Source organism: Gopherus flavomarginatus, chromosome 8 (genome assembly GCF_025201925.1).
Source record: "Gopherus flavomarginatus isolate rGopFla2 chromosome 8, rGopFla2.mat.asm, whole genome shotgun sequence".
NCBI lineage: Eukaryota > Metazoa > Chordata > Testudines > Testudinidae > Gopherus > Gopherus flavomarginatus.
Genome location: NC_066624.1, coordinates 99,067,924 through 99,082,778, shown reverse-complemented (window position 1 = coordinate 99,082,778; position 14,855 = coordinate 99,067,924). Strand labels below are relative to the sequence as shown.

The following is a 14,855-nucleotide window of genomic DNA, read 5'->3' as shown; positions in this document are numbered from 1 at the left end:
TTTAAGCAAAGCATATCTTTGGTGCCGTGCTTCTGCCCTAGAACCTTCCTCACCAATCCTTGCTGTGACTCACCTTGATCCTGGCTCTTGACTTAAGCTCAGCTCCTGACCCTGATCTTGATTTACTGACTTCGGCTTAGGACCATTAGTAGGGTGATCAGCTGTCCTGTTTTTAAAGGGACGGTCCCATTTTTTGGTTCTTATATAGGCGCCTTATTACCCCTCACCCCCATCCCATTTTTTCACAATTGCTATCTAGTCACCCTAACCATTACTGACCCCCCCCCCCAAATGAAGAACCCTGGCCCAGCCTCACCTTGATTCTCGTTCCATGCTCTCAGTTTGGTAATGGACTCTGACTTTGCAGTTTGATCTGCTTTGGCCCCGAATTGATCTCTGACTTTGGGTCTGATATTGAGCAACTCACTCTGTGTCCACAAACTGCCCATTACCCGGCCCTGACAACTGCACTCAAATCAGGCCCCAAATTTAGATTTTATGAAAATGAGCTTTGTCATGCAGTAGAAATGTTTCTATCACTGTTTAAGTAAGTGTTTCTCAACGGTGGGTCCCATCCTGTAGGACAGGGGTCGGCAACCTTTCAGAAGTGGTGTGCCAAGTCTTCATTTATTCACTCTAATTTAAGGTTCCACGTACCAGTAATACATTTTAACATTTTTAGAAGATCTCTTTCTATAAGTCTATAATATATAACTAAATTATTGTTGTATGTAAAGTAATTAGGTTTTGAAAATGTTTAAGAAGCTTCATTTAAAATTAAATTAAAATGCAGAGCTCCCCTGACCGGTGGCCAGGACCCGGGCAGTGTGAGTGCCACTGAAAATCAGCTCGCATGCCACCTTCGGCACGCGTGCCATAGGTTGCTTACCCCTGCTGTAAGAGGTCACAAAAGGCAATCACTGGTTATGAGGCATTGAAACTTTTACTACCATCTAAAGCAAAGAAAATCTTGCTCCCTTCATACCCTCCCTCATCAAGGTCAAGTATTCTTTGTCAACACCTCAAAATATACACCAATGAATTATATGAACTGAGCACTGTTATCATGGATACATACTTTTACTCTCACTACTATAATAAAATAAATGTGAGGGGACTGTGAAAAAAATTGACTTTGAATAAGGGGTGGCCAAACTGAAAAGGTTCAGAAACATTGGTTTAATGTAGCTAATGGAAATATTTTTTTTAAACTGCTCTATGGTGTTTGCACCCCAAACATTTTAGCCCCAAGAAACTGAAAGTGAAGCTTACTATGGGAGAGTCAGGATAGCCTAGTGAATAGGGCATTGAATTGTGACTTTGAAAACCTAGAATATAGTCCCAGTTATTCTACTTGCCTGCTGCTTGACCTTGGCCAGGTCATGTCACCTTTTGTGCCTCAGTTTCCCCATCTGTAAAATGGGGATAATTGTAGTAATCTCCTTTGTAAAGCACGTTGAGAGCTACCAATGAGAAGCACTGCATAAAAGCTAGGTATTATTATTATACACAAAAGTGAAGCTGACTTCACTGAGGTTGCTTTGTCCAAGCTGAGAGAAACAGCAAAAGTAAAACACCACAGATGAGAAAATTTTACTTCTATTTTACTAATCCAAAGGTACATCTGCAAGAAAATTTGTCTGTTTCTAACATGGCTCTTAAATTGTCTGTTCATTTTAAAGTTGACTAAAGGAAGCTCTGAGTTGAGAGAGAAAGGAGCAGGCTATTGCTGACCTCCATGAACAAAGCAGCTATGGCATATTCAAACCCTTTTGCAAAAAGAGAAGCATGTTAATCCTCTGTTTCTTACGCTTTACCCGCCCTTCCAGTGCCCCAAGGCTATCTCTGACTTCAAACCTTTCCAACACAATCTATTCCCTGAATAAACACAATAAACCAAGATAAGGCAGCAAGCGTTTCAATGAGGGGGGATGCGGCTGGGACTAAAGTAAGCAGCTCTTGATTGACACCTTAAGCCTTTTCTGCCCTGACTTCTAAATCTCACAGCTAATTAGATGCTTCCTGCATCAAACTTCTATGATCTTGGAAGTGAAGACAACAGAGAAGAACAACAGTAACACTGAGGCCTGTCCGTCACTTCTCGGTCATGGAAGTACTGGCTGGAGATGTTGCAATGATTATTATTATAATGTATCGTGGACAAGCTTAAAAAGTCAGCATTTGTCTACAGCGACCACAGTTATTTCCTATTCTAAGCGCTGGCGAAATCTGTGCTAGCTCAATGTGCAGCCATGTTGGTGTAGAACTAGTGTACAAGAAGAAACTGCCCTGAATCGAGAGTTGTGGGCCTGACTGTCATTTACAGCAAGGCCTCTTTATATCAATGCAAAGCAGTCTTAGGGCTTGTCTACATCACAAAGTTGCAGCGCTGGTGAGGAGGTTACAGCGCTGCAACTTAGGAGGTGTACACATCTGCAGGGCATCACCAGCGCTGCAACTCCCTGTTTGCAGCGCTGGCCGTACTCCCGTTTTGTCTCGGGTGTAGAGGATCCAGCGCTGGTGATCCAGCGCTGGTAATCAAGTGTAGACACTTACCAGCGCTTTTCTTGACCACCGTGGAATAAGCAGGTATCCCAGCATACCTGAGGAAGCCTCTCTGGTAATCAAGCAGGTCTCCTTCCCCGGTTTGCTCTCGCGTTCCCCGAACCCCCGAGCAAGCAGGTCTCCTTCCCTGCGGTTTGCAGGGGGGTTCGGGGAACGCGAGAGCAAACCGCGGGGAAGCTGGTCTCTTTCCCCGGTTTGCTCTCGCGTTCCCCGAACCCCCGTGCAAGCAGGTCTCCTTCCCTGCGGTTTGCAGGGGGGTTCGAGGAACGCGAGAGCAAACCGCGGGGAAGCTGGTCTCCTTCCCCGGTTTGCTCTCGCGTTCCCCGAACCCCCCTTGAAGCCGCCCAACAGCGCTGCAGTGTGGCCACATCTAACACCACTTGCAGCGCTGGTTGCTGTAAGTGTGGCCACTCTGCAGCGCTGGCCCTATACAGCTGTACTAATACAGCTGTAACAACCAGCACTGCAAAATTGTAGATGTAGACATACCCTTAGTGTAAAGGAGACTCAAGCCCATGGTTACTGTTCTCACATAACAACTGTGCAGGTTGAGCATTATGTTGTCTATGCCTGGTGGTAGCCTGTCTGGGTTTTTTTTTTTTAAGCTGTAGTTTCTGGTTCATAATCCACAGTTTGCATACTATGCAAGGAGGAAGAGGAGAAAACTTCACGGCTGAAATCCTAGCCCCACTGGAATTAATGGCAAAATTCCCATTGTCTTCAACATGGCCGGGATTTTACCCACCATACATAATTCAAATGAACAATTTACACAGCTGGGTTTTCCTGTAGCTCTCAATCCTTGCTGACGGAAAAGGCAGCAGACGTATATTTTGAACGATAGCCGCCATCGCTGCTATGTTTAATGGACTAGTTCTTCTCCACTCCAGGATGGTCCTCTCCAGATATCTTTACATCAAGGGAAACCGACCGTGAGCCAGATAATCTCCCAGTCTCTGCTTCCTCCAACAGGTAGATCATTCTAAAGGTAATCTGTCTCTAAACAGTGTGAGCGGGAGAGGCAGCAACAGGGGATTGATTCATTCTTTCTTCCCAAGGCTGTTAGAGCGTCTGCCTTCAAGGGCCATGTTGTGAGATCAGTTCTTTGAGCCTCTGCTATTAGAACATTGATCTATTGAAGTCTCAGTAATACACTAAATTATAAAATGGTATTTTTTTGTATGCATGGCGTTACTATGGCATTCTAGGTGCTTGGGTAGAGGAAGAAGGAAAAATGATGAGGCTTTGTGGAGACAGCTCTAAAGACTCAAAGAAAATAACAAGAGGTTTCCTTTATTCCCCCAAAAATCAATCTGTTTTAGTTTCTCTGCAATTTGTGCCATCTCTTCTGATTTTCAAGTATGTCTCTGAAGCTCGGATGCAACTTGACTGAAGGCTTTAAGAGCTTGAATTGCAACAGCACGGTGAGTAAAATGCTTAGTTTTTATTGAAAAAATCAAAAGTGACAGATACCAAATTAGTTCCACCGCTTTGATTGATTACTTGGAATATTTAGCTCAGAATGATTACATCAAGAAGGCCTGTTAAAGTTGAAGCTGGCACATAAATTAATTTTGGAAAAATTCTTCCTTTTTTAAAGAAAAACTCTTTTGCGGTGGTAAAGTGTTTATAACCAGAAACAGAGATGAATAATCTTCTCAACAGTCGAGCTGGTGTGAGTAATTAAGCATATGGTACTGTGAATTAGTATTTGAGGACAAAGAGAAAGAATAACACAAAGATAATGTTATCGTGGCTTCACAGATCTCTGTTATCTTGAGATCAGCACTGCCCAGGAGGAAATGGAAGAGTTGTTAGCCTGCTGTTCAACCGTTGTGTAGTTTGCTCCTAATGGTGTTTCTATGCTGTATCTCCCTACTGGGAAACCCTGCAAGTATTGTGCATGCTAATGAGTTTTGAATCCTAAGGACGCTCTTATTGTTGAGGAGGCACTGTGGAGTACAGACAGGAACTGGGAATGGGTGATGGTCCACTTGGGCTGGGAAGGTTGATGGCAGTTGGGAAATTCTAAGGAGCACTACTATGCTGAGGTCACCGCTATGACAAGGGTGTGTACACAAAGGAAGCAGAAGGGAGGAAACAGAAACTGCACTACCCCAGGTAATGGAAACGATAATAACAACAGGAGGGGTTTGTGCAAGCTGTCGTCGGAACAATGCACGGCTGGTATTACAACAATCCTCAGTGCAGACTAGCCGAAGGCAAAGGTTTTCGTCAGCACCATCAATGCAGATGGCCTTGGATTGCCTTGGTCTGCTTATTTTTACATTGATTGGTTTTGGTATTCACATGTTTAAGTGCCTCCAGAAAACTGGTTTCTACCTCTTTTCACACAGTGCAATTCCCATCATCTTCAGTGCATACATCTGAGAGCAGAACAGGAGCCTAACTGTGCAAAACAGTTGGCTAGCACTCTGTGTTACTAGGCGCGGGGGCCTGCTGGGAGCAGGACTTCAGGACGACACCATGTCTGGGAGACTGTAGTCCAAAGCCATTTTTGCTGGCTATAAGCGTGGCCTCCGAAACCAGAGGGAGCACACTGCCCTTCTGAAAATTGACGGAGTTTATGCCCGTGATGAGACTGAATTCTACTTGGGCAAAAGATGTGCTTATGTATACAAAGCTAAAAACAACACAGTGACTCCTGGTGGGAAGCCCAATAGAACACGAGTGATTTGGGGGAAGGTAACGCGTGCACATGGAAACAGTGGCATGGTTCGTGCCAAGTTCCGGTCCAACCTTCCTGCTAAGGCCATTGGACACAGAATCAGAGTGATGCTGTATCCATCTAGGATCTTAATTTTTACTAAAAATAAAATTCAGAAATTGTTAAAAATATATATATATTTATAATGATCCTTTCAAAGCCATTCTCATGGACTGAGTATGTGTGTGAGCAGTTAGCCCATTTTGGAAATTCTTCAGGTAATTACCATATGCTACTAATCCACCCCTGCCTTTCATATGTTCCCTTCAGCTTTTTGTTTTTCCAACAGGCAAGGATTTAAGTGGGGAATGTGAAAGTGAGAATTTCTTCATGTGTGTTCAAGCCAGCACCCAGAGCTGGATGGAAATCCTCTGCCCTTTCTTTGACAGCAAGCTGCGTGCTATGCAAAGAGCAGTCCCAGACTTCTCTAGACTTGAAAGCTTGAGCACAGTAGCTGTGTATCAGAGGTAGACCCACAAGAATCTGCCTTTCAGTGAGGGAGCATTATTTTCCCTGGCATTTTTTAATAGTCTTGAAAGATGGATTCAGGACTCAGAACTGGATTCAGATTTCCAACATTCCAAGAGTTTAGGGTTTGTTTGGGCAAATCTCTCCTAGAAAAAAATAGATTATTGACTATATTAAATGTAAACCACGGTGACTTAAACATAAGCTATTTACATACAATTGATTTTAGAGGTAGTGGGAGGGATGGAGTTCCCCTGAACAGCCAATCACGTACTCTCCTTATATACTCTCCATAAATTTGAAACTGACAATTCAGGTGTTTAATCTGGGATCTCCAGAGGTAAAAGCATGAGTCACAGAAACTTGAGCTAGGATCTGTAGCAGACTCACATCCTCTGTGGATCAGATACAGAAGGGGATGCATAAAACATACTGACCGGTAGGTTTCATACTCTGCCTGGACAGAGGAAGCTTGTCCTGAGCATGTTGAAACCTGGATGAGCCCCCATTTATGTCATGGCCACCATCTTGGCTGACCCAAGAGACTGACCTAAGGCCTCTGGAGCAGAAAGCAGGCTTAAGCTAAACGGCCGGGCTTAGTAGCTGGGACAGATTCTTGTCCTCTGTGGATTGGGTACAGAAAGAGACGTGTAACAGGGATTACGCTAAGGCAGTGTCTTCACTGTAGAGTTAATGGGAGTTATCGTCTATGCTTAAATTAACTCCTCTTGAGTTAGCTTCACTCCAGAAAGCACTGCCACACTGTGAAAAAACTCCAGGTTATACCACCACCGCACTGGAGGCAAGGGTTTTTGTGTGCGGCTGGGCCTTGAGTTAGGGGCTACACTATGCACTGAAGACAAGTCTTTATACAGCTTAGGACATATTAAGAGGCCTGGAACTCCTCAAGGCAATGAATGAGTTGAGGATTCAGGACATTGGGTCACCTGAAATGATTACCTTCAGGTATTTATCCACTTCTTCTTCTACTTTCTACTTCAGAGTTCTTTCCACCTTTTCCCCTCTGCAGCTCACTGTACTGTCCATCCCAGCATCAGTCCTGTGAACATCTTACAGATTGCATTGCTGATAGAGAGGAAGATCTGTCCAGTGGCTAAGGCACTAGCCTAGGACTGACCTGGGTTCAGCTGTGTGCTCTGCCACATACTTCCTGTGTGATCTTGGGCAAATCACTTAGTCTGTGCCTCGGTTTCCCAACTTTGTTTTTCAAAGTGGGGCTAATAGCACGTCTCTACTTCACAGGGGTTCTGTGAGGATAAATACAGTAAAGGTTGCGAGGTACTCAGAGACCATGGTGATGGGGGCCATATACCTAATATAAATAGGTACATTTTGGGCTACTAAATGTCTACATGTCTGCAGGGGGGTTAATCTGAAGTTTTTGATGCATGTCACCTAACTTGCAGTGTAGTGTGCACTTGGAACGCACGGTCTGTAGAAGAGTGAGGCTGAGGCTTATGTAGCTTCCCTGAGAAGCAAAGGCTCAGAATAAAGGTGCTCCATAACTGACTAAAGGCTTAATCAGTCTCAAGTGTAATTACAGCACATAGATTTAGTTTTTGGTTCATCTCTGAAAACAAGAGCTATGCATCTGCTGCCCTGTAGGTGGTGGTAGATACTAAACATGACCAGCCTTGGGAAAACCTGTCATTGTGTAATATAAGAATATGTCCATTTTCATTCAGAGGTTACAAGTTCCAACAAAGCGTGTGTATTATATTTACATACCACTGAGGCTAGTTTATATACTAGAAAGAGCCTCTCCCAAAGCCCTGTGTGAATTTGTTCAGTGTCAGTAGGAACGTGTAGCTCTGCAGTACAAATGAGGGAGCAGTGAAGTAGTCCAAATATACAGTACTGCCTCTTACTATGGGGTTCTTGTCTTACAGTTTTACTCTGAATATCCCACATCAGAATACAAATATCATGCATGAAGCAAAATACCATTGTACCTTTGAACCATATCAAATATACAGTATTTAAGCAACCCGGTTAGTGCTGATGCCAAATATTAAATTAGATCTAACTACAAATACAGCTACAACGGGGACCCAATGTATTATATGTGACTGACCCATGCCATTCCTGGCTGGTAAAAGACAATCAAGAGTACCATGGTCCTCTACCATTGGAGACCACCATTTCTGCCTTTGGAAAGAGCAGTCTACCCCGTCTCCCACAACATGCAGTAGTCCTGTCTGTGCTACAAAAACAGCTAGATGCATCAATCTAACAAATTGCCACTCAGTGGGCCCTGGACTATCTCAAGGAGTGCCTCTCCCTCCATGGTAAGGACAAACCAGGACATCTGTGAGAGAACAATGGACCTGTCCTCAACAAGGATGAGACAAGAGCGGGGAACAGAGCTATCTCAATTGCTGGCCAATGGCTGTGGGACTCCTTTCCAAAAGAGATAAGAGTCACAGTCACTCTTACTGCCTTCGCTACAAAATGGAATAGCCACAGTAACACTTACCTCTGAAAAAAGGCAGCTAAGCTAATGGATGATGCAAAATGACTAAGAAAATTTATGGGCACTAGGAAAAGGAGACGGAAACTTTGTGTAGATTGCTGCTGACTGTAATTTCTGTAGTGCACCCAGATATCACGGTGATGATCACAGTAAAAGATGTCCCACTCGTGCTTTGGAAATTGACATGGGTGATATCTGGAGGTAGGTGATATGGAACCGCTTTGCAGCACCCAAGCATGCTCCTGTGTGTTTACACCGAGCACACTTGCGTGTATCAGCAATCTGAGGAGCTTGTGAAGTTCTCATTTAAACAGTCTGTATATCCAATAGTGTAAGATGAAATGTAGTGCATTTCTTGCTTGCTTTGTCTTAAATACATTCACTGCCTAAAAATGATGATCTCCCAAAAGACTGAATCAGCTCTCCAATGATTCACTGCAATATATATCTCCACTTTGCTTCCCCGCAGACTGTATCTGTATGACATCAATTGTACTGAATAAAAATGCTTACAAACCTATTTCCTGCTACAGCATCATTCCATTATACACAATTACACACTCTAGGAATTTCTCCTGAGATCCAGATGGGTACAGACGAGAGCAGCTATGGAACCCATGTGTGAGCAGAATAATGAATCATTCATTCAAACCTACACACTAACTTTCAACTCTTGTTGTGTTGAACTGCATAAGCTGCTTACTGCCCTAAAGAGCCTGAATCATCCAAATCATTCTGAATTTGGTTTGTACTGTTTTTCTGCATTTCCTGTGCTTCTCAGTTTTATTATGATGACTATTATTACCCCTTCAAAAAGATTTATTCCAAATATCTCATCAGGAAAATTCTCTTTGGGCTGACAAATGTTGTTTTGAAAGGAAGCTTGCAGTAGGATCAAAATGGTGGCTATAAGAAAAACAGATTAAAACTAAGTTCATTCACATTATTATTGTTGTTATTACTGTACCCCACTAAGACCCCATTGTGCTAGGTGCTGTACACACACAAACCAAAGAGAAGGTCACTGCCTCTAAAGAATTTATAGTCTAAGTAGAAGAGAAGAGACAGACAGGTGAATGAGAGCACAAGGAAACAGTGAGACAGTATTAGTCAGTGGTCTCCTATGCAGCTTTTGATTTTCTAAACAAGGAAAGCATCATCCTATATCACTAGTACATGGGGGCTGGGACTAGGGGTGCTGCTTGACATGGTTTCCATCATATACAGGGTTTACAGTTTAGTTCAACAGCTCTCAGCACTATATTCCCACTCTACCAATTTTTTCAGAACATCTGCACTAGCAGCTCTTCTTGGGGCTTTTCAACACACAGAGGTTGTAGCAGAGCACTTTCACTGTAGTACTCAGGATAGCTAAAGTAGTGTAGTTAAAGTGGTACAACTCCGCCCAGCGTGGACACACTTTTACCAGTATGAAGATGCTTATACCATTATAGCTCCTTATTCCTATAAATGTAGCTGCTGATTTAACTGACGCAATAAAAAACAGAGTTATATCAGCACCTTGCTTTTAGAAGGTTATTAAATCAGCACCTGATGATTTACTGAATTATTTCACTGTTTTGAAAAAAATGCACACCCCTCTTAAAAATAATTAAATCAGGACACAAACTGTGTGTGGACCAGGCCTTACAAGTAACCCAAGAGAATTACAGAACGATGAAGCCCTACTAACCAATCATCAAGACAAATGATATGCCAAATAAGAGTGGCCAGTACTTGACTACCAACCATTACAGTAATAATAATGGATTGGTGGATTTTTCAAAAATGATCACCATTGACCCAACCGTGCTTCCACTGAAGTCGATGGGAGTTTTACCATTGGCTAGGAGTTAGGGTAATGCTGAAAGCTTTTGAAGATACCAGCTCTATATGTTTATCAAACCCCTTTCATCCCAAAAAATCCCTAAGCACTATACAAAATTATATGCAAGAATCACAATGCAGATGCAGCCACCTCTGGGGTGGAATCCAACATGCTTGACACCGTACGTCAATAATACATACGAGACATAGGATTTTTTAAGACAATAGGCATTTTACCACTTTCTTCAATGAGAATCCTAGTTTAGGAGAAGAAGTAAATGCCATGTCCATCTGAAAATGCAGGGGCAATTTAGGGAGGCAGTTAGGGCTAGCTCTACAAAGGGACTTAGAGTCCAGTGGAAGTTAGGAGCCTAAATACATTTGAGGATCTGGGCCTAACTAATTACCTAGATTTGAATTTGGCCAGTAGCTGAACATCCACTGCACCATGGGACCTTTAAACCCCCATGAGTACATGTGGCCAGGGAGATCTCATGTCAATGTCACCTCTGAATGACAGCCCATTGTGGTGCTCCTCTTGGTACTGCTCTCCCCTGAACGGACGCCTTTCCCTGTTGTAAACCGTTATAGTCAATCTGGAGAGCCATGGTAGCAAGGGCAAAAATCCCTTTTTCCCAAGAGAAAGGGTACAGCAGCACAGAAGTTGCTTTGCAGCACCTGCCACCTTCTGGTATCACTTAGTGAAACAGTTTTTAATCAGTGTCAATGTTCTCTCCCATGGCATCATTCTTCCTGGCCTTGTAAATCAGTCTGATGCACAGGACAATAGCAAACTCTTCCGGAAAACAGATGAATTATAGCCACCGCTTCATCATTATCTGCCAGTTCAAAAAGATTTGAGCATACTTCTTAGATAAGAATTGCCTTTTATGGCACCAGGCTACAGAATGTGTACTAAATTATACTGAGTGTGTCTAAATGGTGTGTAAACTAACCTGCCACCAGTGTTTCCAATACTTTCCCTCCAGCGAGGCTACTCCGGAGCTGTAGCTGAAGGAAGCTCCATTGATCCTTTTCCAAAAATGGAAGCATTAGTGTCTGACCAATTCTCTGGTGTTCCTGCAATACTGGCTACCCCAAATGGTCAAATATCATAAGCCAAGCTGCCAAAAACCATGAGACTGGCTTCAAGTCATGAGATTTAAAGACTAATTATGAAAATGTTGGGGATTTTCTTTTTTACCTTCTGGCTTTTAAACCTCTAGGGACCACATTTTCAACCCCCCCTTCCACCTCCCCCCACAGCTATGAGGGCTAGAACCTTTAAAAAAAAATGAGAACAGAGATTCTCACATAATCACCTGACTCCAGGAACTGAGGCTTTAAGATCACTACATAGTGTAAGGCTAGTGATAAAACTGTGAGAGCTGGCAACCCTGCCTCCCCATAATAAAGAAACAAAAGGCCAAATCTTCAAAGGTATTTAGGCCCCTAACTTCTATTTAGGTGCTTAAATACCTTTGAGGATCTAGGCCAAACTCAGTGCTTAGAAGAACTGTTCTTGTGAGTGGGTCAGCGTAAAGCTTTAAGTGGGATGTACATGGTGCTTAGGCCTTATGCTAATTCTCCAATTGCATTACTTTCACACTCGATATTTAATAAGTGTTTTTTTAAACAAAATCCAAGTGGTTGTTTTCCAGTTCTTCATCACACACCAACATATGTTTCTGACCCACATGTGCTTATTGTTTATGATCAAATGGCAGTTAGTTTGGGTCTTTTTGCTGTGGTAAGACTGAAAGGCGAGCTAATCTTCTGTACCAGAGAGAATGGACTCATTTGGTGCCAACATTGTTTAACCAAGTAGTGCCGATGAAGGACCCGGAAGAACTAGAGAAACCAAAAACAAACAATGAAACTAGATAAGTCATTTTTGGCTACTGGGTATTTGTCCATTATAGACCCACAATTTTGCATGCCTGAAAAAAAAAAATCATTATTCTGAAAGGTGCGACCATGTTTGAAGATTTGTATTTTGGGCAGGGGCAAATCTGCCCAACCAGTTGTGTTGTAGTTTTTCAGGATTTGTTATGGGTAATTTCAGCTGGGCATTAGCTCAGCTCTTAAACAGAAAATCATAGTAGTTAAAGATAAAAAAGATCTTGCATAAAATTTTCAAAAGCACCTAAGGGCCAGATTTTTAAAGGCATTTGGGTGCCTAACTCATATGGTACTAAGTGACTTAGGTGCCTGAGTCCCAGTTTCAAAGCAATCAATGAAACCAGTGGAAATGAGGCTCCTGAATACATTTGAGAATCTGGGCCCTAGGAGCTTAATTGCCATTGACTGTCAATCAGATGGTTATAGTCCTCATCCCACCTGATTTGAATCACTATCTCTCATCTTCTCAACATCTGCCTTTAAAAAGTTACTGCATGCCATTCTCCACCCATTGAACTTTAATTTCTGTTCTAACCTGAAGTCTAACAAGATTATGATTGCCACTTTGCAGCGTGGGTTGCACCTGCATTGACAGTCTCAGTCATGACCCCTGCATTACATGATGTCGAACCTTGTCTGGGATTAAGCTGAGGGTGTCTGCCCCCTTTGTCAGTCAATGCACATGCTGAGATTTCTTTTTTAATTTTACATCCTGTACCAGGTGTTTTATAAAGATACCTTTGATCTTATTCTCTTCACTTCTCAGGCTTTCGTTCACCTTGGATAAGGGAAATTGCATGTTACCAGAAGACTGGGCCTTTTCCCTTTTATTTCCTTTTTCTCCTCATTCGCTTCATATCACAGATGTTGTTTTAAGTCATCTGATCTGCAACAGATTGCAGGGAAATGAGTCATCCCAGGAAGTATCCTCAGTTTCCCCCTGCAATGGTGCTGCACCGTTGCCCAGATTTTCTTGAATTCCCTTCTCCAGGGTGAAAAGTTTCTTCATTCCTTCTCTTCCTCTATTCTCCCATCTATTACTACAAGATCATCCTTCCCCTTGTTTACATTCTTCAAAGACATTTCTGGAGCAGCCAGGGTAGGAATTAATGTTCTATATTTATTAATATTTGTATTAGAGTAGTGTCTAGAGGTCTCTTATCAGAGCCTCACTGTTCTAGGCACTGCACAGACACAGAGAGGGGCAATCTCTAGCCTTAGAGCTTAAATCGAAATCGACAAGGCAGACAAAGGGTGTGAGGGGAAATAGAAGCACAGAGAGACGATGTGACTTGCCCATGGTCTCACAGAACTGGGATTAGAACTCAGCTCTCCTGACGCTTAGGCCAGCGCTCTATCTGCTAAGCCACATTGCCTCCCCTTTAGGTATCTAACATATCCCTACTGAACCTTTTTGCTGAACCCTTCCTTCTAGCAGGCCCTGTTGGGGCAATGAATGTAAAGGATTCAGACACAATGGGTCTCCACAACAGCGGTTCCAGTGCACTGTCCATGAGCTGAGTGATGTCTTTGCCAGGCACTACAGAAGGGGGCGGCAACCTTTCAGAAGTGCTGTTCCGAGTCTTCATTTATTCACTCTGATTTAAGGTTTCGTGTGCTGGTGATACATTTTAACATGTTTAGAAGGTCTCTTTCTGTAAGTCTATAATATATCACTAAACTATTGTTGTGTGTAAAGTAAATAAGGTTTTGAAAATATTTAAGAAAATTCATTTAAAATTAAATTAAAATGCAGAGCCCTCTGGACTGGTGGCCAGGACCCAGGCTGTGTGAGTGCCACTGAAAATCAGCTTGCATGCTGCCTTCGGCATGCGTTCCATAGGTTGCCTATCCCTGCACCACAGGCTTGAAGTACTTAGAACTGTTGCTTTGTATAAAATCCCCTCTAAGCCAGGGAACCACTGGATGCCACTACTCAGAGCCCAGTGTTCAAGACTGTTTAATGAGCAGAAGCAGATGAGGAGATTTTTCTCTGTCTTTACATTGGGTTTCTGGGGCAAATCATGTGGTAAGCTGGAGCCCAGGCAGGTGCTCAGAGCTGCATGTGAGCAGCAACTATAGGAGCCATGGGCAGAACATGACAACAACTACTGTATTGATTGATCCTCCTTACTTATACACGGTGCTGGCTATCCTTAAGTGCCAGTAGATGGCACTCTTTCTGTTAACTCAATACATACAGCTAGCTCCTTTTTACATAAAACTCTCCTCCCAAGATGCACTAATGGCGATAATTAAATAGCTGTTAGATTTGTGTTTTAAATTGTAGTCTATTTTCTATAGACCTGTTATTGTCAATAGTATAATCCAGTGTAGACTGTAAGTGCCTTTCAAAGCTAGGGAAGAGTCCAAATGAAGAAAACCAGGTTCAGCAAGGTGTGGGAAAAACCATATTGGAAGCAGGTAACTGGTCGCTCATCCTAGCCAGAGAAGGCTGAACTGCGTCATTCACAGATGAGTCTCAGAAAAAAAAATAGTTTGCTGTGTCAATGTATGGTCCGAGGAAAGGAAGTGAGATTCCCATGTGTCCATCCCACTAAAGCCCATTCCCATTTGCCCAGCACAGTAACTCACACCGATTTTACTGTGCTTCATAATGATGTATACGTGAATTTAATTCTTGTGAAAGTTGCCAGACTCACAGCCGTAAAAGAAACAGATCCGGGCCAGGTAGTAATAGAGCAAACTTCCCCTCGCTGCCCTGACAATGTGCCTTACCTCTGAGATGGAGAGACTTGGTTTTCATGTCCAGTCATTCCTTGGTGTTTTATCTGAGACTGCCAACAGGGTGTCAGTTAGTGCTGGTTTGTGACCGTTTTTTTGTGAAGCAGGGCTAGGACGTGGACTGAG

At 42.9% G+C, this 14,855-nt stretch overlaps 1 protein-coding gene and 1 pseudogene across 1 annotated transcript in view; both read left to right on the top strand.

Annotated features, from left to right (window-relative positions):
• The window catches only part of NCEH1 (neutral cholesterol ester hydrolase 1), an 824,131-nt gene extending 810,448 nt beyond the window's left edge, over positions 1-13,683 (top strand). Inside the window, exon 6 of the transcript XR_007776034.1 lies at positions 13,632-13,683. The gene's annotated coding sequence lies outside the window, so the exon portion shown is untranslated. The remainder of the gene's footprint in view (positions 1-13,631) is intronic.
• LOC127056212 (60S ribosomal protein L35a-like) lies at positions 5,038-5,439 on the top strand (annotated as a pseudogene).
• Positions 13,684-14,855: the final 1,172 nt, after the last annotated feature.